The sequence below is a fragment of the Phacochoerus africanus genome, chromosome 15 (genome assembly GCF_016906955.1).
Source record: "Phacochoerus africanus isolate WHEZ1 chromosome 15, ROS_Pafr_v1, whole genome shotgun sequence".
In the NCBI taxonomy this organism is placed as follows: Eukaryota; Metazoa; Chordata; class Mammalia; order Artiodactyla; family Suidae; genus Phacochoerus; species Phacochoerus africanus.
Genome location: NC_062558.1, coordinates 88,760,643 through 88,783,437, shown reverse-complemented (window position 1 = coordinate 88,783,437; position 22,795 = coordinate 88,760,643). Strand labels below are relative to the sequence as shown.

The following is a 22,795-nucleotide window of genomic DNA, read 5'->3' as shown; positions in this document are numbered from 1 at the left end:
AAATAATAAACTAAAAACCTCAATTCAAATACATTACTAGAAAAATCACAGGGAGGAGTTTCCGCCATGGCTCAGTGTATTAAGAACCCAACCAATATCCATGAGCATGTGGGTTTGAACCCTGGCCTCAATCAGTAGGTTAAGGATCCAGCCTTACTGTGAGCTGTGGCATAGGTGGCAGATGCAGCTCAAATTAGGTGTGGCTGTGACGGAGGCCAGCAGCTGCATCTCCAATTTGACCCCTAGCCTGGGAAGCTCCATATGCCACAGCTATGGCCCTAAAAAGACAAAAAGAAAAAGACAAAAAGAAAAAGAAAAATCACAGGGAATTCCTAACAGCTAGGAGTTGAGAGTGGTTACCTCTGAGAAGGGGAAGAGAAGGTGGGGACTGAGAAGCACAGTTTGTCTGGACAATCCTTGATGAACCACTTAGTTCATTAAACTGTGTAACTTCGGGGGAAAAAAATGAAGATTAAAAAAGAGGTGGAAGACATGGAAGTAAGGTCCTTAAAGATTTTCCAAGGACATAAAACCACCCTGGAAACTAAATGTGACCCCTGGAAACTAAGAAGTCTAACAAAATTGTTCTGCAAAGTAAAAAATAACAAAAGTGAATTATTTGATGGGCAGAAAAGAGCAAGAAAGAAGAAACATTATGCTCATGCTATCATGACTCTTGCCAAATGACAAGAGCAGAAGTCCCTAGGTTCCTGTGTGGCAGTTCCCCAGCCTGTAAAGTGGGGATAACAGTATCCTTTTCCTAGGATTTCTCTGAGGCTTGAATCCGATAATGAACACAAAGTGCTTATAGCAATGCCAGAAATAAATATGATTAACACAATTGATGCTTTATTCTTTTTTAAATAATTAAAAAATTTTTAATTTCAAATCATTCAGTTGCCACAATGATACCGAAAGGTTTGACTGCTTACCTTGTACACTCAAACATCAAAGCCTCTAATCCGTTCACACATATCTCCTAAAAGGGGAGGAAGGAGATAAAGTGTCTGATTACCCAAGAAAAATAGAAATAACAAGTAACAGTTAATGAAGGTTGTTTGTAAAGATGCTTATCATACCAAAGAACTGACTGCACCTGAAAAAATACTCAGGCCACCAGGCTTTATCTTACACTTTTCAGTTGATTATGATCAATCATTCACCCACTGAGCAAGTCAGCCATTAGAAATGAAAACTTTGTACTAATATACATTAACTCAGTAATGCTGAGAAAAGCATTTTCCCATTTCTAAATGGGAAAAGTATCCAATTTATGCATGGATTGTACTTTCCAAGTTCAGTTCTTCTCTGTTATAAATCCCAAGAAACATTTTTCCAAAGAAACAAAATTAAGAAATAAAGTTGAGATCCTGAGCAATAAAGGCCAATTTAATCCGTAAGTATCTAAGAACCATGGTAAAAAGAAAAGGATAAATACAACCATGTTAGAATGGCTTTCAGTCACTTCCCTTGTGTTCTCATATCTAGCAAAAAAAAAAATCTACTTGAGATTAGGAACTGTGCCACACTTTGTTTTATTCATCTTTGTATCCTTGTAAACATAAACAGTATAAGACAGAGTACCTGCCTTCTATTAGGAGCTTAAAATATTGATTTAACAAATGAATAACTAGAATTAAGATTACATTTGAACCATATTCTTTTCATGGAGAAATACACTACAATTACCAATTGAAGGAAGATTTTTCTTCATCTTGGCAACAAGATCAGAGTTGGAACACCAAGAACAATTAAAAGTTGGGCAGATACTCCTTCTCTATAATAGTCATTTCTCCTATTTGGTCACAGATCACTCAAACTGTTTTCAAGTATGTATAAATCACTAAGTTGCATTCTCATAATAGAAAACTTGACCTCCAAAATTCCCTGCTTCTTTCCTTTTACTAGTATCTTAAATAAAAACAGCAGCTGCTGATGTTTTATCTGGATTTCCCCAGGTTTTACTGAGATACAAGGGACATATAACGTTGTATTAGTTTAAGGTGTACACTACAATGATTTGATATATGCACGTATTGCAAAATGATTACTACAAGTTTAGTTAACATCCATCACCTCACACAATTCTAAGTTTTTTTCTTTCTTGTGATGAGAACTTTTAAGATAGTCATACAGTACTACTAGCTACAATCACCATGCTGTACCTTTTATTTTCATAATTCATATATCTTTTTTTTTTTTTTTGGTCTTTTTGCTATTTCTTGGGCCGCTCCTGTGGCATATGGAGGTTCCCAGGTTAGGGGTCGAATCAGAGCTGTAGCCGCCGGCCTACGCCAGAGCCACAGCAACGCGGGATCTGAGCCACATCTGCAACCTACACCACAGCTCACGGCAACGCCGGATCGTTAACCCACTGAGCAAGGGCAGGGACCAAACCCGCAACCTCAGGGTTCCTAGTCGGATTCGTTAACCACTGCGCCACGACGGGAACTCCTCTTTTTTTTTTTTTTTAAGGGCTGCACCCATGGTATATGGAGGTTCCCAGGCTAGGGGTCCAATCAGAGCTACGCCACAGCCACAGCAACACCAGATCCTTAACTCACTGAGTGAGGCCAGGGATTGAACCTGAAACCTCATGGTTCCTAGTCGGATTTGTTACCACTGCACCACGACAGGAACTCCCATAATTTATATATATTATAATTGAAAGTTCGTACTTTTTGAGCACCTTCGCCCATTTCCCATCCCCATTCCCTGCCTCTGGCAACCACCAATTTGTTCTCTGTTTCTGCGCCTTCAGGGTTTTTTTAGATTCCACATATAAGTAAGATCATACAGAATTCATCTTTTTTTGTTTTGACTTTTTTTTCTTTTTAGGGCCACACCCAAGGCATATGGGAGTTCCCAGGCTAGGGGTTGACTCAGAGCTACAGCTGCCAGCCTACGCCACAGCCACAGCAACTGTGGGATCCAAGCCACATCTGCAACCTACACCACAGCTCACAGTAAAGCCGGATCCCCAACCCACTGAGTGAGCAAAACCAGGGATCGTCGAACCCACATCCTCAGGGATTCTAGTCAGATTAGTTTCCACTGTGCCACAAGAAAGAACTCCTGAGGTAGATTTTTTATTTGCAGTTTCTATACTACTTCTGGTCCGTACAGAAGGTTATCAACTGAAAAATTAATATGAGGGGCCAAAAAAATATAATAAAAAAACTTATTAAAAAACACAAGTTCCCTGGTGGCCTAGCCATTAAAGATCTGGTGTTGTCACTGCTGTGGCTCGAGTTCAGTCCTGGCCCAGGGAACTTCCATATACCTCAGGCACAGCCCTCCTTCCCCCAAAAAACCCTCAATATTCAGAGGAAAATCCTGACAAAAACACACTATTTCCCTAGTTCAAATGCAACTACCTATACTCAGACATTCTAGCAATGAAGTAGAAAAAATTACCTAACATGATAATATAAACTATTTTAAGAACAAAAATAACTGCAAAAACAATGGAAATTATAGGTTAAATTTACAGAATTTAGTACACAATGTATCCAATGTTGACACCACAAAGCTCACTTTCATAGTTTAAAACTTAAGTTTATCTAAAAAAGAAATATCTTAATTTTTCATTACACAAAGAAAACAACTCAATGTCTACGATACATCCTTAAAGGAATAAAGCCTAATTTATCCCAGAGAGCCAGAGCTCACTTCAAGATTTATGGAATGATTGGTAATCACATTCCTTCTTCCAAACATAAAATTCATGTGGAGGGAGTTCCCACAGTGACACAGTGGAAACAAATCCTGCTAGTACCCATGAGGATGCAGGTTCCATTCCAGGTCTCACTTAATGGGTTGGGAATCTGGCGTTGCCAAGAGCTGTGGTGTAGGTCATGGATGAGGCTCACATCTGGCGTTGCTGTGGCTGTGGTGCAGGCCGGCAACTGTAGCTCTGATTCGACCCCTAGCCTGGGAACTTTCATATGCCTTGGATGTGGCCCTAAAAAGAAAAAAAAAAAATTCACGTGGATCGTCAACTTAAATGAGAAAGGCATGAAAAGCATGTAAGCTCCAATCTAGCATTAGAAATTACTCCATAAATATTATTTCTCTTGAATACCCTTTCTGCTTTGAAAGTCTATACCCCAATGAAATCAAAATACTTTATTCTTCTACAATGATTTCATGTAAATTGATGAAGGCTGTATAAATGTTTGTTAGAACAAATGTAGGAGTTGAAAATAGTTGATCGGTGAGCAACAGAAGAGACAAGGATAGTATCACTAGGAGAGGAGACAAAATCATCTCTAAGCCACCTATGATAGTAATCACACATTTCTAACAAAGATTTTTAAGTGAGGTCTCTGTGATATTTTTGAAAAAAATTTTATATTCAGGAAAATTTAACCACAATTAATTAAATCTATTTTAAATTTTGATTCAAGACTGTTTTCTGCAGACATAACAATGCTCAAGTTCTCTGCTTTAGTAAACTATAAAATAAAATATGAAACTCACTAAGGAAAAGCAAAGCGAGAAACTGAGTATGTCACTTTTAGACCCTTATCTTTATGTGAAACAGCATCAGTTTCAAGCATATTCCAAACTTTTAGAAGTGAGTGGGTAAAGGAATAAGAGAACATAAAAACTGACACTATTTCTATAGTATAGGTTTATATTTTAATGTTTTCATTCTGAAAAACAAATGATGCAAATTGAGACTTCCATCTGACTTGTCAGAAGGGTTGTCATGAGGAGTTCCCGTCATGGTTCAGTGGAAATGAATCTGACTAGTGCAGGTTAGATCCCTGGCCTCACTTGGTGGGTTAAGGATCCGGTGCTGCTGTGAGCTGCAGTGTAGGTCAAAGATGCAGCTCTGATCTGGCATTGCTGTGGCTATGGCACAGACAAACAGCTGCACTTCTAATTCAAACCCTGGCCTGGAAAACTTTCATATGCCACTGGTGTGGCCCATAAAAAAAAAGAAAAACCTTGAAGGGTTGTCATGAGTACTAACATTTCTAGGTTAACATTTTCATAAACCTTTATCTCATTTTTTCTAAGCATCTTAAATAACATTAAAAACATGGAGTTTCCTGGCAGAACAGTTAAGTCCTGAGGCTTAGGTCACTGCTGTGGGTGCTTGATCCCTGGCCCAAGAACTTCTACATGCTGTGGGTGAAGCCAATTAAAAAAAAAGAAAAAGAAAAAAGAGTTCTCATGGTAGCTCAGTAGTAATGAACTCAACTATTATCCATGAGGGTGTGGGTTCAATCCCTAGCCCCGCTCAGTGGGTTAAAGGATCCAGTGTTGCTATGAGCTGTGATGTAGGTCACAGACACGGCTCCGATCCTGAGTTGCTGTGGCTGTGGTGTAGGCTGGCAGCTGCAGCTCTGATTCAACCCCTAGCTTGGGAGCTTCCATATGTGGTAGGTATGGCACTAAAAAAGCAAACAAACAAACAAACAAACAAACAAAACAAAAAACAGGAGTTTCCATTGTGGTTCAGTGGGTTGAGAACTCAACATAGTGTCCATGAGGATGCAGGTTCGATCCCTAGCTTTGCTATGTGGGTTAAGGATCTGGCATTGCCACAAGCTGCGGCACAGGTCACAGATGGGCTCAGATCCAGTGTTGCTATGGCTGTGGCATAGGCCCACAGCTGCAGCTCCAATTTGACCCTATTCTGGGAACTTCCATATGCCACAAGTGTGGTGGTTAAAAAAAAAAAAAAAGAAAAAAACCCAAAAACCCAATTATATAACATGATGCAGCTGCTTTGGAAAAACGGTTTGGGAGTTCCTCAAAAAGTTAAACACAGAGCTACCATATAACCCAGTAATTCCATCCTAGGTATATACCAAGGAGCATTGAAAGCATATGCCCTCATAAAAACCTGTACACAAGTGTTCATAAAAGCAACATTCCTAACAGTCAAAAAGTGGAAACAACCCAAAAACCCTTCAATGGATGAACGGATGAACCAAATGTGGTATATCCTTACAATGGAATATTATTCAGCCCAGAATAACAACAAAATACTGATACACCAAATCACAAACAAACTCTGAAAACATTCTGAGTGAAAAGAGGTAGACAAGAAAGGTATCACATTGTAGAGTCTACTTATATGAACTACTGAGAACAGGAAAACCATATCGAAATAAGCAGATTAGTGGCTGCCAGGGGCTGGGAGAAGGGGGAACACTTCAGAGGAGTTTCCTTTGAAGCTGATGAAAAAGTTCTGGAATGAGATAATGGTGATGGTTGCACAACACTGAATATACTCAATGCTACTGAAACTTTTATGTTATATGAATTATACTTTTAATTAATGAAGGAAATCCTACAAAACAAAAAACAGATGTTAACATCTTACCAGAGAAAGCTAATTTCCAAAATAAATGATTATTTTGGTACCCCTTTAAACATTATTAATTTGGATGAGGATATTAGAAACATTTAAAAAATTGAATCTTTTTCTATAATTCCCAATACCATCCTTAAGCTTTTCTTTTTTTGCTTTTTAGGGCAGCACCCACGGCACATGGAGGTTCCTAGGCTAGGGGTCAAATCGGAGCTGTAGCTGTTGGCCTATGCCAGAGCCACAGCAACTCCAGATCCGAGCCAAGTCTGCAACCTACACCACAGCTCCCAGCAATGACAGATCCTTAACCCACTGAGCAAGGTCAGGGATTGAACCTGCAACCTCATGGTTCCTAGTAGGATTTGTTTCCGCTGAGCCACGATGGGAACTCCAAGTTTTTCCATTGTCGTGAATTCTCATAAAACTCTCAACACCAGCCTTACAATGATTTTTCTGCTAGGTTAGAAATCAATTTTATAAAATATATAAATAAATAAATTTAATTTTAAAATGGGTAGAATGTATTATTAAATTTGGCTTACAAATATCATATGTTGAAGTTTTTGTTTTGTTTTTGGCGTGTCCTCGGCATGTGTAAGTTCCCCGGCCAGGGAGCAAACCCCCACCACAGCAGCAACTCAAGCCGCTGCAGTGACAACACCAAAGCCTTAACTCCCTCTGCCACAAGTGAACTCCATATGTTGAATTTTAGTACAGAAGAGGAACATGTTTATTTCTATTTTTATTTTTATTTTTGATCGTCCCTAGGCACACGGAGTTCCCAGGCCAGGAATCACACCTGAGCTGCAGTTGTTGCAGCTATGGCAACACCAGATCTCTCAGGCGGGGGATGGAACCTGCATCCCAGCACTCTCTAGACGCTGCCCGATCCTATTACACCACAGTGAGAAACCCAGAACAAGTTTATTTCTAATGAAGAAGTTCAGCAAAAGATAAAAAACTTTTTAGATAGCAAAATTTATCTGGTCTGCTTTAGCCCTCATGAATCTATCTCTGACACTTACTTTTTAAAATTTTGATATTCAGGAGTTCCCGTCGTGGCTCAGCAGAAACAAATCCAACTAGGAACCATGAGAATGCAGGTTCAATCCCTGGCCTTGTTCAGTGGGTTAAGGATCCAGCATTGCCATGAGCTGTGGTGCAGGTCACAGACTCAGCTCAGATCTGGCATTTCTGTGGCTGTAGCGTAGACGGGCAATTGTAGCTCTGATTGGACCCCTAGAACCTGGGAAACTCCATATGTCCCAGGTGTAGCCCTTTAAAAAAAATCAAAAAAATAAAATAAAATATTGATATTCAATACAGAAAAGCAACATCCAAAGAAAAATAAAGGCTATGCCAAATGTAGTAATAGCCCATTAATTTATTTTACCTCACGTATAAGAGAAAATACCACTTCTGCAGAACCTGATTCTAGACAAGGCCAAATTCAATTGCCTGCATAATAATTCATCAAATGTTCATTCACAATCTTCCTGCTTGCTCTTAATGGGGTTTGAGGATAGTAGGCTCTTGATATACATGAATTATGTAAATTATCAGGTTAAATAACAGTTTCAACTTAAAACAATAACACCTATTTGGGGCTTATACAAATCAGGCAGTGGAACTAGAAGCTTTATATATTTTACTTATTTTAGCCTCACAATACTTCACAGAGAGGTTAGGTAAGTAACTTCCCTAAGGTCACATCCCTAGTATATTGCAAATCCAGGATTCAAACCAAGGTCTGTCAGACATATAACCACTTTTGCTCAAACTTTCTAAGTGTGGGCTACAAAGGAATACAATTTCAGTTTAGTTGGCAAACATTCATATTCCCTCTAGAATACAGCTTCTTCTTCCTCTTCTTTTTTTTTTTTTTTTTTTTTTTGCTTTTTGGAGCCATACCTGCAGCATATGGAAGTTCCTAGCCTAGGAGTTCCCGTCGTGGCGCAGTGGTTAACGAATCCGACTAGGAACCATGAGGTTGTGGGTTCGGTCCCTGCCCTTGCTCAGTGGGTTAACGATCCGGCGTTGCCGTGAGCTGTGGTGTAGGTTGCAGACGCGGCTCGGATCCCGAGTTGCTGTGGCTCTGGCGTAGGCCGGTGGCTACAGCTCCGATTCAACCCCTAGCCTGGGAACCTCCATATGCCGCGGGAGCGGCCCAAGAAATAGCAACAACAACAAAAAAGACAAAAAAAAAAAAGGAAGTTCCTAGCCTAGAGGTCAGGGGTCAAATTGGAGCTGCAGCTGCTGGCCACAGCCACAGCAACGCCAGATCCAAGTCACGTCTGTGACCTACACCACAGCTCAGGGCAATGCCGGATCCCTGACCCAGTGATCAAGGCCAGGGATGGAACCTGAATCCTCATGGATACTAGCTGGTTTTTTTTCCGCTGCACCATAATGGGAACTCCTTGAATACAGCTTCTAAATTTCAGAGAAAGAGAAAGAGAGCTTGAAAAGAATGTTACTGAAAAAGTGATGAGATGTCTGGGGAAACATGCAATGCATTGTGTACCTACTACGTTCCATGTGCTGGGGTGGATATTTTAATGCATAAACACTTAATTGCTACAACAATCCTGGGAGGTAAATATTGATACCTCCTTTTTCACCTAACAGGAAACTGACATCTAGATGGTGCAAAAAGGAGTTTCTGTTGTGGCTCAGTGGTAACAAATCCAACTAGTATCCATGAGGACTTGGGTTCAACTCCTGGCCTTGCTCAGTGTAAGGATCTGGCATTGCTGTGAGCTGTGGTATAGATTACAGACACGGCTCGGATCCCGAATTACTGTGGCTGAGGTGCAGGCCTGCAGTTGTAGGTCCAATAAGACCCCTAGCCTGGAAACTTCTATATGCCTCAGACGTGGCCCTAAAAAAGGAAGGGGAAAAAAAAAAAAAAAGAAGGTGCAGGAAGGTCCAAGGTTACAGAAGTTGCAAAGCACATAGTTGGGATTAGAAACCAATTCAGTCAATAAATATTTACTGAGTGTTTACTATGTACCAGCGTTATACGAGGCACTTAAAATAGAATATTAAGAATCCCCCACATAAGGCTAAAACCAAATCTATTCTCTTTTTGCTTAGGAAGTAAACCATTGTGAAATTGAAAAAACGCCATAGATTTTTCTTTTAACAGCTTTGTTTTGAATGATTATGCATGCCTTGGTTATACATGTGAACTACTACCTCTAAAGTAAAAAGTGATTGCCATAAAAACTGAACAAGCCTCCAGCAGTAAATGTGAAAATATAAGCAAATTTGTCCTAAATGCACAGTTTTGAACATATTGCTAGATAGAGAGGACCACTTTGGAAAATATACTTTCTATGTTCTGAAGGATGATTTAAACCATTAAGCATTTTACGAAGCTTTTGAAGGTCTGTCAGATTTTAAATGACAACAGTGAAATTTCAAAAGGAACAGAAGTCAGCACCAAAGCTAGTTTAACATTAATAATAAGTGAGCTAATAAATAGGTCTATGTTTGCCCAGTCAGGTTTTGCTTATTATGTTGGTTGGAAAGCCGGAAGGAAACTGGTTTTAACTCCCATACAACCTGTATCATGACAACAACACTTTATCAGAAAAGTAGCTGATGTCTGCATAGCACTGACACAGTTGAAATTTATAACAGATCTTTCTATTCCAATTATTTTCATAATTCATTCATGGTATAGGATTGAGATGATAACTTAAGTGGAAACAAAAAAAGAAGGGTAATCAACACTTACTGAGACCTTTGTATGTGCCAGTTGCTAAAATTCTTAAACGAATTTTCTCATTTAATTCTCATAGCCACCCTGCAAGATAGTAACCTTTTGGCAGAAGAAACAGAAGTTTTGAGAAATGAAATACCTTTCTTTTCTTTTTCTTTCTTTTTTTTTTCTTTTTGGTCTTTTTAGGGCCACACTGTGGCATATGGAGGTTCCCAGGCTAGGGGTCCAATCGGAGCTACAGCTGCCGGCCTATGCCACAGCAACGCAGGATCTGAGCTACATCTGTGACCTACACCACAGCTCACAGCAAAGCAAAGTGGGATCCTTAACTACTTAGTGAGGCCAGGGATCAAACCCGCATACTCATGGTTACTAGTCAGGTTCGTTAACTGCTGAGCCACGATGGTAACTCCTGAAGTACATTTCTAAGGTCACAAATCTAATAAAGATGCAGAGCCAAGGTTCAAACTCTGATGTCAATTATTACAATGTTCCACAGCACTAAATACCTATCAGTTTATTATTGTTTTTTTTCCTTCATCTTTTTGCCTTTTCTTGGGCCTCTTCCACGGCACAAGGAGGATCCCAGGCTAGGGGTCTAATCAGAGCTGTAACCGCCTGCCTAGGCCAGAGCCACAGCAACGTGGGATCCAAGCCACATCTGCAACCTACACCACAGACCTTAGCAACGCCAGATCCTTAACCCACTGAGCAAGGCCAGGGATCAAAACCTCATGGTTCCTAGTCAGATTCGTTAACCACTGTGCCATGACGGGAACTCCCAGTTTATTAATTTTTTAAAAATTATGATAATACCATATTAAAGCATAGGAAATAGAATAAAATAATGATTTGATTATGAACTATTGTAGTACCTCAAAAGTCCTATAGAGTAATGTTGACTTTTAAAAAATTCCTAGGACGGTTATTGTTAAAGAGAACATAAAATGTCTTCAAGTCAAAATACTAGAGTTTCAAGTACGAAAAAGTAATAAATAAATAACCATTTAAAATGATAAAAATAGCAGTTCTAGTTGAGGCTCAGCAGTAAACAAACCCAACTAGTATCCATGAGGACAAAGGTTTGATCCTTGGCCTCACTCAGTGGGTTAAGGATCTGGCATTGCTGTGAGATGTGGTGCAGGTTGCAGATATGGCTCGAATCTGGCATTGCTGTGGCTGTGGTGTAGGCCAGCAGCTACAGCTCCGATTTGACCCCTAACTTGGGAACTTCCATGTGCCATGGGTGTGGCCCTAAAAAGACCAAAAAAAAAAAAAATTTATCTAAAGAGACCAAGTTAAAAAAAAAAAACAAACAAGTTCTATTCTAAAGTAATGGTTTTTAAAGGCCTGCAGAGCACCAGCATAGGCTGGCTCAAAGCAGCATTTTTCAGAATTAACTCCACGGAAAGACTAATCCCTACAAAAATATTGAAAGATGATAAGTTTCCATAGTCAAACAAGCTTGTGAAATGCTTGACTTAATGCTAAGCCAGTTTCTTCACTGGTAAAACAAAGAACAATGCAGTGCTGGGAGCCCTCTGGAGCCAGACTATCTGGGTTTGAATCCAGCCTCTTCTACCCACTAGCCTGGCCATGGGATTTGGGGCATGCTTTTTCACCACCCTGGGCCTCAGTTTTCTCATCTGTGAAAATAAAGGAGATAACTGCAGAAGACAGACTTGTAAAGACTAGAAATATTAATCCAGATAGGGTTGTTAGAACAGAGCCTTAAACTAATAAGCACTTGACAAATGTTAAATTATTTGTAGTAATATCATTTCCCTGAGCCTTTATTAAGGTGAAGAAAGCTAATGCTCATCATGAATTGCAAAGGGACAAAGGGATATACCTGGTAGCAGTTTCCCAAACTTATAAAATAGCCCTCTTTTCCACAGACCACCCCTCAAGACTGGTTAATATCTTTTAAAAACAAAACAAACAAAAAATATTGTGATAAACAACAGAGAATTCTATCACTAATATAAAAATGTTTTAAAAAATGCAAGGTAAGTGCTTCCCAGTTGCTGGAGGGGTGGCAAGTCCTGAGAGGGTATGGAAGCTCCACTCCTTCCCCTCATACCTTGTCCTATGCACCTCTTCCATTTGGCTGTTCCTGAGTTGTATCCTTAATAAGAAACCAGTAATATCTCCTTACAGATTTCAGCACAGAGTCAGTGCCCAGAACCTGTGCATGCAGTAGGATGGAACATCATTTTATTTTCCATTCTCATAGCCCTCAGCGGCTTCAAATGATCATGTCTTATCAGAGTAGTCGACTATTCAGTTATCCAAGATATTGTGTGGAACCTAGGCAGTCGTCATCCAGCCTGCAATCATCTGAATAACGACATGAATGGTTTCCATCATCAAGATGCAGCCATCTATCTGAGTCTCATATCCATTGCATAGACTCAAAGTCAATATTCAAATGATGGTGTTTTTTCCATTTGGTATTTATTATACCTATTTGGCAAATTTACAGTCATTACCAGAAGTGCTAATTATGCTACCCTTCCATTTAGAATTTTTTCTAAGCAGTATGTGTCAGGATCTTCAGAAATGCTTATACCTTTGGTTCAAACAAATGAATTTCCAACAATCTATATTATGGAAATTAATAAGAATACAAGATAAAACCATATATAAATATACATACTGCAACATCTTTAACATTCTGGAAAACTAAAAATACCAAGAAAGTCTAAGAGTTCCCATTGTGGCTCAGCAGGTTATGGCCCTATCTAGGACCCATGAGGATGCAGGTTCAATCCGTGGCCTCGCTCAGTGGGTTAAGGATCTGGTGTTGCCATGAGCTGTGGTATAGGTCACAGATGCATCTCGGATCTGGTATTGCTGTGGTTGTGGTATAGGCCAGCAGCTGTAGCTCTGATTTGACCCCTATCCTGGGAACTTCCATATGCCACGGGTGTGGCCCTAAAAAGTAAAAAAAAAAAAAAAAAAAAGAAAGAAAAAGAAAAAAGTCTAATTTTAGGGGAAGGATTAAACAAAGAGTGGTACATTAGTTGCATTACACAGTCATTGCAAGTTATATCTTAAAGGTCATGAATAATGCTATGTAAAAAAAAAGTTACTAATTTATTTTTAAAGTATAAGCATAATTTTCTAAAACAAGCCAACAAAATACCAAGTAATCAAAATTTAAGACAAAAAGGAAATCTACAAATACATCGAAATGTCAACTGTGGTTGATTTGAGCCATAACTGACCCTTCTTCCTATTTCTCTATATTTTCCAAGTTTTCTTTTTTAATTTATTTATTCTTGGCTGCAACCACAGTATGCAAGAGTTCCCAGTACAGTGACTGAACCCAAGCCAACAGCAGTAACAATGCCAGATCCTTAACTGCTAGACCACCAGGGAACGCCCCAAGTTTTTTCCCCCAAATTTTCTTTATCAAGTACGTCGATTTTGCTTAACTCTTTCTTGATACCGCTTGCCTTGGGCTAAATTTCTACTAGATGACAATAGAAATATGGAAGCAAACTGGCCTAGTGGTCAAAGATGGGAAAAGTATAAAATGTGATTTCTTTCAAAGGTTATCTATTATTTTGTGAGAGGCAGAAATGGTTAAACATACAATGAAGTCATATTTCCTACTAGCAAAATTGTTCTTCGTTTGTATAGTGAAATCACACACATCAATATTTCTTAGTGTTCTGCAAAAACACCTTGCATCATGATTTATAAGTATTCTGTGACCTGAAGAAATCTGGAAGCACATATAAATATGCCAAAGATTAATGTAGTGTAACCTATGGTATTAAGACCTTTTGGGAAGAGTTCCCACTGTGGCTCATCGGTTATGAACCCAACTAATATGCATGAGGATGGGGATGAAACCAACTAGTAACCATAAGGATCCCTGGCCTCACTCAGTGGGTTAAGGATCCTCATTGCCATGAGCTGTGCTATAGGTCGCAAATACAGCTTGGATTCCATGTTGCCTTGGCTGCGGTACAGGCCAGCAGCTGCAGCTCCAATTTGACTCCTAGCCTGGGAACTTCCACGTGCTACAGGTGTGGCCCTAAAAAAAAAGGAAAAAAGAAATAAATAAAAAGACATTTTGGGAGAGGTAAAATTCTTATTTAGAGCATTATTTTCCAACTTTATGAATTTTTTATATGTTTTCTCTAATTTCAAAAATAGCCTTTTTAAATATAGCATTTCGAGTTATACTTTATAACTTAAATATGGCTTAAATATTGCTCCAATATTACTAAATTTATATGCCTTGAAGGAGATCATGAACTATTCATTTTACTATTCCGTCCTTTTGTGACTCAGAAATTTTTACACTCTCCCTCAACTGGGTTTGAGCTGTGCAAAGGACTGATGACCTAATGATTTTATCACCCCAGTTTGGACTCAGGGTTATCTCTGTCCATCTATCTACCCCTTAGGGACAAGTTTGTCAAGGCCAAAAGATCAAGTGAGCACCAACTACTTCCACCCTTTGCCTTCCTCCTTTCCCAGGACTAAGCCTTGCCACAAAAGAAAACAGCCCCGTGCTAGGGTTCTTTATGACATGCTGAGCAAAGGCGACAGATGCTAAACATTGGCAAGGATCTGAAAACAATGAAGTCACTTAGTTTAATGCATAACCCAGAATCTCAGTCTCTCAGCATCAATGCCTTTCCCTACAAAATTAGCCTAAAATTTGAAATTAGCAAAGACCACCATGTTCTTACAATCGCCCAAAGTGTAAGCCCTTCCAATTAATTCCTTTCCTGCTCCACTCTGATCTCATTTCTGCTCTGTACTCTCCCTCTCCTCTACCATCACACATCCTGCAATAACTATACTTCCTGATAATTCTTCACACTGTTCCATTGCAAACAAATACCCTAAACCTCAACCAATTTAAATAAATGTCAACAGTCTTATTCTCTAACCAGGGCAGGAGCTATCATCTCTCCCATTCAGCAAATACGAGGCATGGAAGTCATTCCTAGTTCACCGTCACAGTTCTTTACCCTCAAATAAAGGTACTTTTGAGGATTAGGTCATCTGTTGTTACCTCTCTCTCCTTGTCATTCACTGGCTTCTTGGTCACTCTCCCACATTTACCAAAGGGCTTTGGAACCTGGTTCAGAATCTTTCCACCCCTGATTCTGCCACCTTTCTGAGCAACTCAGGTCCTACATAGCTGACTCTCATAAAATTCTAGCTTAACAGTTCCCTTATTTGCTCAACTCCAAGAACCTTCACTTTCTCCCCATTTCAGAAACCCGTTCCATAGCCAGATCTTGCATTTAGTCATAACAAGCAACTGCTCCTTCTATTTAATCTTATATTCCAATACCCAATCTCAATCACTTCATATCCTAACAGCTCCTTTTGGGCTTCATTTGTTCCCTCTTCAGCCTAGATTCAATGGCCCACCACTTCAAATGCTCTCACTACCAGAAGTTCTTGCCTCCTTATCCTGCCATACCACACTGGCCCATAAAACTCAGCATAAAATCACTCCAACTGTTCAACTTGCCAGGTCAGACCTTCAGGTTGTTGAGGCCTGAGAAAGGGTACAGGGGAAATCATTATACGACTATATATACCAGAGCCATGAAAAATGCATTATTATAATTCTGCTAACCCATTCGGTTAGCCCTCTTATTTCTTTCAATGGCCTTCTCGAAATTCTCACTTTCTCCTCGAACTCTACCCTAAAATCACCATCACCTTCCCCATTAATCTCAGCTAATGAGGTGATACCTCCACTTCATTGATAAAAATTCATCAAGTGTGCTGAAGCCTCAAATTCCTCACTAACACCCACTTTTCCCTATCTCCACCATCTTTACTCTTTATTCCTACTTCAATAGAAACCATACTCCGGAGTTCCCGTCATGGCTCAGTGGTTAACGAATCTGACTAGGAACCATGAGGTTGCGGGTTCGATCCCTGGCCTTGCTCAGTGGGTTAAGGATCCAGCACTGTAGGTGGAAGACGTGGCTCGGATCCCAAGTTGCTGTGGCTCTGGCATAGGCCGGTAGCTACAGCTCTGATTCGACCCCTAGCCTGGGAACCTCCATATGCCACAGGAGCGGCCCTAGAAAAGGCAAAAAAAAAAAAGAAAAAGAAACCATATTCCTATTCCTACTCAAATCCAGTATTTTCACTGTTACCTCCACAATATTCAATCTCACAACACTGTATTTTCAACCTATTCCCTCCTCCTAACTCTTTCCATTTAGCATATAAACATACAGAACTTCCTCTCATCTTGATAGAAGATACCCCCCTGCCTACTATCTTGTATCTCTACAAGCTTGTTTGTTTGTTTGTTTGTCTTTTTGCCATTTCTTGGGCTGCTCCCGCAGCATACGGAGGTTCCCAGGCTAGGGGTTGAATTGGAGCTGAAGCCACCGGCCTACACCAGAGCCACAGCAACGCAGGATCCAAGCCGCGTCTGCGACCTACGCCACAGCTCATGGCAACGCCGGATTCTTTAACCCACTGAGCAAGGGCAGGGATCAAACCCGCAACCTCATGGTTCCTAGTCAGATTCGTTAACCACTGCACCACGACGGGAACTCCTCTACAAGCTTTTTGAAAAGAATGTCTGCACTTCCTGCTTCCACTCTCTCAGAACTACGCACTTTTCAATTCTTAGCAACCTGGCAGTTATCTCTACCCCAGAGATGCCCCTAAAACTATTATACACAAGATGATCAGTCAGTGACTTGTCACTCTGTCCTTACAGTAGTTGACCCATTCGCTGCATTTGACACTGCTGATCATTCTTGTCTTAAAACTTTTCAGTCTTCATTTAACAACATTTAATGAAAACCTACTTTATGGGAAGAACTGGGAATAGTGATGAACATGATAGTCTTAGCCTTCAAGAAACAAAATCAAGGCACTTCCTGGTAGCCTTGCAGTTAAAGGATCCAGCATGGGTTTGATTGCTGGCCCAGGAACTTCTGCATGCCACGTGCGCAGTCAAGAAAAAAAAAAAAGAAAGAAAGAAACTTAAAATCAAGTTGGGGAAGCCTCTGTGAAAATTCCTATCTCCTTTCAACCCCTCAGATCATCACTTCCATTCTCTACTCAGCCATACCCCCCCAGGGTTCTCCTTTGCTCTTCTCATATCCATCCCAGGATTACCATATTTACATAACCTATTCACTGATAATTACAAAATTTATTTCTCCAGCTAAGAATTCTATCCTGAGTTCTAGACTCATTTACTCTCTATGAAAAAATATTAGTACTTGGATGCTTATCTTGATGGTATCCTTTGATACACAAAAGTTTTCAATTTTCATGAAGTCCAATTTCTCTAAGTTTTCTTTGGCTGTTTGTGCTTTAGATGTCATATTTAAGAAACTGATGTCTGGAGTTCCTGTTGCGGTGCAGCGGAAATGAATCTGTCTAGGATCCATGAGGATGCAGGTTCAATCCCTGGCCTTGCTCAGTGGACTAAGGACCCTGCATTGCTGTGAGCTGTGGTGTAGGTCACAGATGTGGCTCAGATCTGGCGTTGCTGTGGCTGTGGTATAGACCGGCGGCTACAGCTTCTATTGGACCCCTAGCCTGAGAACCTCCATGTGCTGTGGGTGTGGCCCTAAAAAGCAAAAGCAAAAAAAAAAAGAAGAAAAGAAAGAAAGAAAGAAAGAAAGAAAGAAAGAAAGAAAGAAAGAAAGAAAAAAGAAAAAAAAAACTGTTGTCTAATCTAAGATTATAAGCATTTACACCTACATTTTTCTTTTTTGTTATTATTGTTTTTGTCTTTTTTGGGTGCAGGGGCTGCACCTGAGGCATAAGGAATTTCCCAGGCTAGGGGTTGAATCAGAGCTACTGCTGCTAGCCTATGCCACAGCCACAGCAACACCAGATGGGAGATACATCTGTGACCTACACCACAGACCTACATCTGGCAGTGCTGAATCCTTAACCCACTGAGCAGGGTCAGAGATTGAATCTGCATCCTCATGGATACTGGTCGGATTCGCTACCACTGAGCCACAGGGGAACTCCTACACTTAATTTTCCTAAGAGTTTTACAGTTGCACCTCTTATATTTAGGTCTTTAATCTATTGAAACCATAATTCTTGAAAGCTAATAACTTCAATGGCAGTATCTAAAGGCTTAAGAGTAAAATTCTAAACTCCAAACTAAGAGTTAAATTCCAAAACCATGGCTTTAAATATCACATCCCAAGGCAAGAAAACTTTGCTGGCAGGGTTTACACTGTAAACTACAGCATAGAGGAAGTAGCAGGTGGTGACGTAAGTATAATTCTCCCACAACAACTGAGAGGATATAAAAACCTGGGGGAGGAGCACCAAGGGAAAGAGTAATTAGCAGATAGCTTAGACACAAGTTCCAAATACTTACCTCCTATCCCATCAGGGGCTAAGTCTTAGGGTGAGGAAGGATGAGAAAGATCTTCAGTATGTTTTTGGCAAAAGGACCCAGAATAGAAAATAATTACGTTTCCCATTCCTAAAGTTATGGTCCAGGGAACTTCAAACCTTTTAGCAAAACTTGCAAGAGTCAATGGCATACCCAGATCACATTCCTGGAAAGCTACCTCAGGGTCCCCAAGTATGCTGGAGTGATATAGAAATCATTCAGGAGTTTGCCTTTGGGCAGGGACCCAAAAAGGTCTGAGATTAAAAAGGACCCAGCACAGACAGACTTGTTAACCAGAGGCCATGGAAGCAGTAAGGACATGAGCTTCAGATGTAGCAGAGCAGACCAGGGCCATGCACGACTAAGCCAGTACAGGGTACAACTGAGCAGTGGCCAAGGGCAGAGGATGGCACAAAGATGAGATGTCCCTTCCTCAATGCCAGAAAATACTGTAGGATTTCTCTACCAATACTTTCCAGCATAGGGAAAACAAAAACAAACAAAAAAACAAACCAAAAAACCCAGCTATGTGGAAAAACTGAATATTTATCCAAAGGTCTAATTATTTACTCAAGGGTCTGAGTTAACCTGGAATTGACTAAGTTAAACCAGAGTCAACCGACTTTATCCTAAATTGGCAAGACTGTTTTCCACTACCCAGCAGAAATAAGAAATTCCAGAGCTAAGGAAACTTTAGTTATAGAGAACAAATGAAAGTTACATAATTGCACATTCAAATTTGCAGTTTGCAAAATTTACCCTTGCTATACTTCTGAGTTTATCACTGCACAAAATGTAAAATGTAAAGCCCTTGCCTACATGATCCACCTCACCAAAATCACATACTGTTCTTCACCTGGACAACCAAAACCATACTGGTTTCTGTCCATTGTTAAAACATGTCAAGGTCTTTCCTCCCGCATGGCTTCCCCACATGCTGTTTCCTTCACTTGTCCCGTAGCTCTTTATATAGGTTCCTCCAGATCAGCCTTTAGTTTCAACGTAAATGTTTCCTCCTTGAAGAGGCCTCTCCGACTACCCTATATAAAGGAGCACAGCACCCTATTCCTTCCTATCTAGCATTCCTTGCAATCTAACCTCCCAAACTCTGTCCTTGCCTGTCTTGTTCACCCCAGGATCTAGCCAATAATAGGTGTTCAATATATAGTTAGACATGAATGAAAGAATCAAAGTAAATTTGAAAGACAAAATACACTTTAAAACCTTCTAATAAATGTAAGTATTAAGGCGATTAAAATTAGACACCATGTTTTAATTTGGACATCAAAGTCAAATAAAAGACCACAAATAAGTTTATATTTCTTCTTTTTTTTTGTCTTTTTGTGGCATATGGAAGTTCCCAGGCTAGGGGTCGACTCAGAGTTATAGCCGCTGGCCTACACCACAGCCACAACAATGCTAGATCCAAGCAGAGTCTGCGACCTACACCACAGCTCACCGCAAAAGAGCCCTCAGCAACGCTGGAGGGAGGCCAGAGATCAAACCTGCATCCTCATGGGTGCTAGCCAGCTTCATTTCTGCTGAGCCACGATGGGAACTCCCTATATTTCTGTTTTAAGAACAATGCTATTACAATTTTACATAGAAAAATGGCATGTAAAATCCTAGGGTGCCTTCTCCAGGCTAAAGCCATTTAAAATAGAAACGCAAAACAGAAACAAATAAATGCAACAAAGAATCAAGACAGGTCTCTCTGTTGTTGTTTTCAAGTCATCTGAAAGTAAACCAGTTCCTGAAGTCCTTTAACCAAGGTTTGCATCATCTGATGGTCCACCTCAGATTATGGTGGCACTTTGCCTGACCCCAGGCACCTACCCATAAAGCATAAAAAAATAAAAAGGTGGAAAACACAAAAAGAACAGATAAGAATCACAGAAGATAAAGTGAGAGAGGATGGAACTGGGAAGAGACAGCATTTGAAGAGGTACAATTAAAAATGTTCTAGAACCTATGAAAGAGCCCCATCCCTAGAATCAAAAATCACAAAGAATAAACACATAACAGAGGATATCTGTAAAGCAGCAAATTGGTCCTATGAAGAGACACACCATCTGGTGAGCTGCCCCACCTGATCTCTTGCCATTTCTTCTGCCTCTCCGCCTCCCCCACAGCCCACCTCTACACACATACATACACTCCAGTCACAGTGAACCATGATGTAGCTCCTGAATACAAACTATTTTGATCGTTTAATAAAAGAAAACATTTAGCCAGTTTTCTGTTTTTTCTTTTTTTTTTGCTTTTTAGAGCCACACCTTCGGCATATGGAAGTTCCCAGGTTGGGGGTCAAATCGGAGCTGCAGCTGCTGGCCTACACTACAGTTTACGACAACAATAGCTCCTTCACCCACTAAGCGAGGCCAGGGACCGCATTCCCATGGATACTAGTCGGGTTCTTAACCCACTGAGCTACAATGGGAACTCCCTGGGCCACATTTAAAAGGAGGGACAGGGGAGTTCCCGTCGTGGCACAGCAGAAACAAATCTGACTAGTAACCATGAGAATGCAGGTTCAATCCCTGGCCTCAATCACTGGGTTAAGGATCTGGTGTTGCCATGAGCAATGGTGTAGGTGGCAGACGCAGCTTGGTTCTGGCGTTGCTGTGGCTGTGGTGTAGGCTGGCAGCTATGGCTCCAATTTGACCCCTAGCCTAGGAACTCCATATGCCTTGGGTATGGCCCTAAAAAGACAAAAATAAATAAATAAATAAAAGAAGGGACAGGGATATTATTAAGATACACACAGATGAGAAATAAAATTAAAATTGGAAAGCCATTTTTCTGACCAAGTCACATCACAGGTTTCTGGCCAAAAGGCAGCTACTGCTCAAAGGCACCTTCCAAAAAGGGATTCAGTCACCTGTAGCCTGAGGAACAGGGGATGAAAGTCACATGACCACCTAAAAAGACTAAAGACAGAGCAGTGACTGTGATTAAGATCAACAGTACAACAATATAGGTGATCTGGCAAAAAAGTTGTTGATCAATTTGGCTAAAATGATCAAAAATAAATATACCTGTACTGACATTAAATTCTTAGTTTTGATAAATGTATGTCATTACTATATGACATTTATGGGAGGGAAAGATGGGCGAAGGGAATCTTTATAGTATATTTGAAATTCTTCTGTAAATCTAAAGTTATTTTGAAAGAAAAATCATTTCAAGAAAAATTATTTCAAAGTTAAAAGAGTCAATTTGCAAAAGTGGAAAAAATTGAAAATATCTAGTCATTTTTTTTTATTTCTTTCTTCCTTTTTTTTTCTTTTTTTTTTTTTGGTCTTATTAGGGCTGCACCCTTGGCATATGGAAGTTCCCAGGCTAGGGTTCTAATTGGGGCTGCAGCCGCCAGCCTACACCACAGTCAGAGCAACACCAGATCCAAGCCGCATCTGCGACATACAGCTCATGGCAATGCTGGATCCTTAACCCACTGAGTGGGGCCAGGGATCAAACCCTCATCTTCATGGATACTAGTTGTGTTTGTTACTGCTGAGCCATGACGGGAACGCCTCTTTTTTTTTTTAAGGGCTGCACCTGCAGCCTATGGACGTTCCCAGGCCAGCGGTTGAATCAGAGCTGCAGCTGCTGGCCTACAATACAGCCACAGAACACCAGATCCGAGCCCTGTCTGCAATCTATGCTGCAGCTCACAGCAACGCTGGATCCTTAACCCACTGAACGGGGAAGAAATCAAACCCACATGCTCATGGATACTAGTTGGATTCTTAACCTGCTAGGCTACAATAGGAACTCCTGTTTTTGTTTTTGTTTTTAACTACAGGTTTCCCACACCATCTTAAAGTAGAGTGTTCCAATGAAAGTTTTCGTAAACCGGAAATGGTATAAAGCAGAAAAGCAATTATCTTAGAAAACATCTAGCTAATGGATGCACAAAATAAAGATAAAGGACAGGAACAGTTTAAAGGTATGGTCACTTGGAGTTCCCACTGTGGCACAGAGGAAACGAATCTGATTAGTACCCATGAGGATATGGGTTCAATCCCTGGCCTCACTCAGTGGGTTGGGGATCCAACATTGCCGCAATCTGTAGTGGAGATTGCAGACGTAGCTTGGATCCCACATTGCTGTGGCTATGGCATAGGCCGGCAGCTGTAGCTCTGATTTGACCCCTAGCCCAGGAACTTCCATATGCAGCAGGTGCAGCCCTAAAAAGCAAAAAAAAAAAAAAAAAAAAAAAAAAAAAAGCTATGGCCAATTGATGCTGAGATGCTGAGTGTGTTTCCTGAGAAGCAGCTTGGTGGGCCAATTCTCCCTGCTCAGGGTCTTCATTACCTCTAACAGCTTGGCTCCCTTCAAAACAAACACTGAA

At 40.4% G+C, this 22,795-nt stretch overlaps 1 protein-coding gene across 5 annotated transcripts in view; it reads right to left on the bottom strand.

The window, feature by feature from the left end:
• Window positions 1–22,795, bottom strand: part of SHLD2 (shieldin complex subunit 2) — a 118,910-nt gene that overhangs the window by 90,042 nt on the left and 6,073 nt on the right. For all 5 annotated transcript variants that reach the window (XM_047761145.1, XM_047761146.1, XM_047761148.1 and 2 more), the window contains one exon: window positions 933–979. The gene's annotated coding sequence lies outside the window, so the exon portion shown is untranslated. The remainder of the gene's footprint in view (window positions 1–932; window positions 980–22,795) is intronic.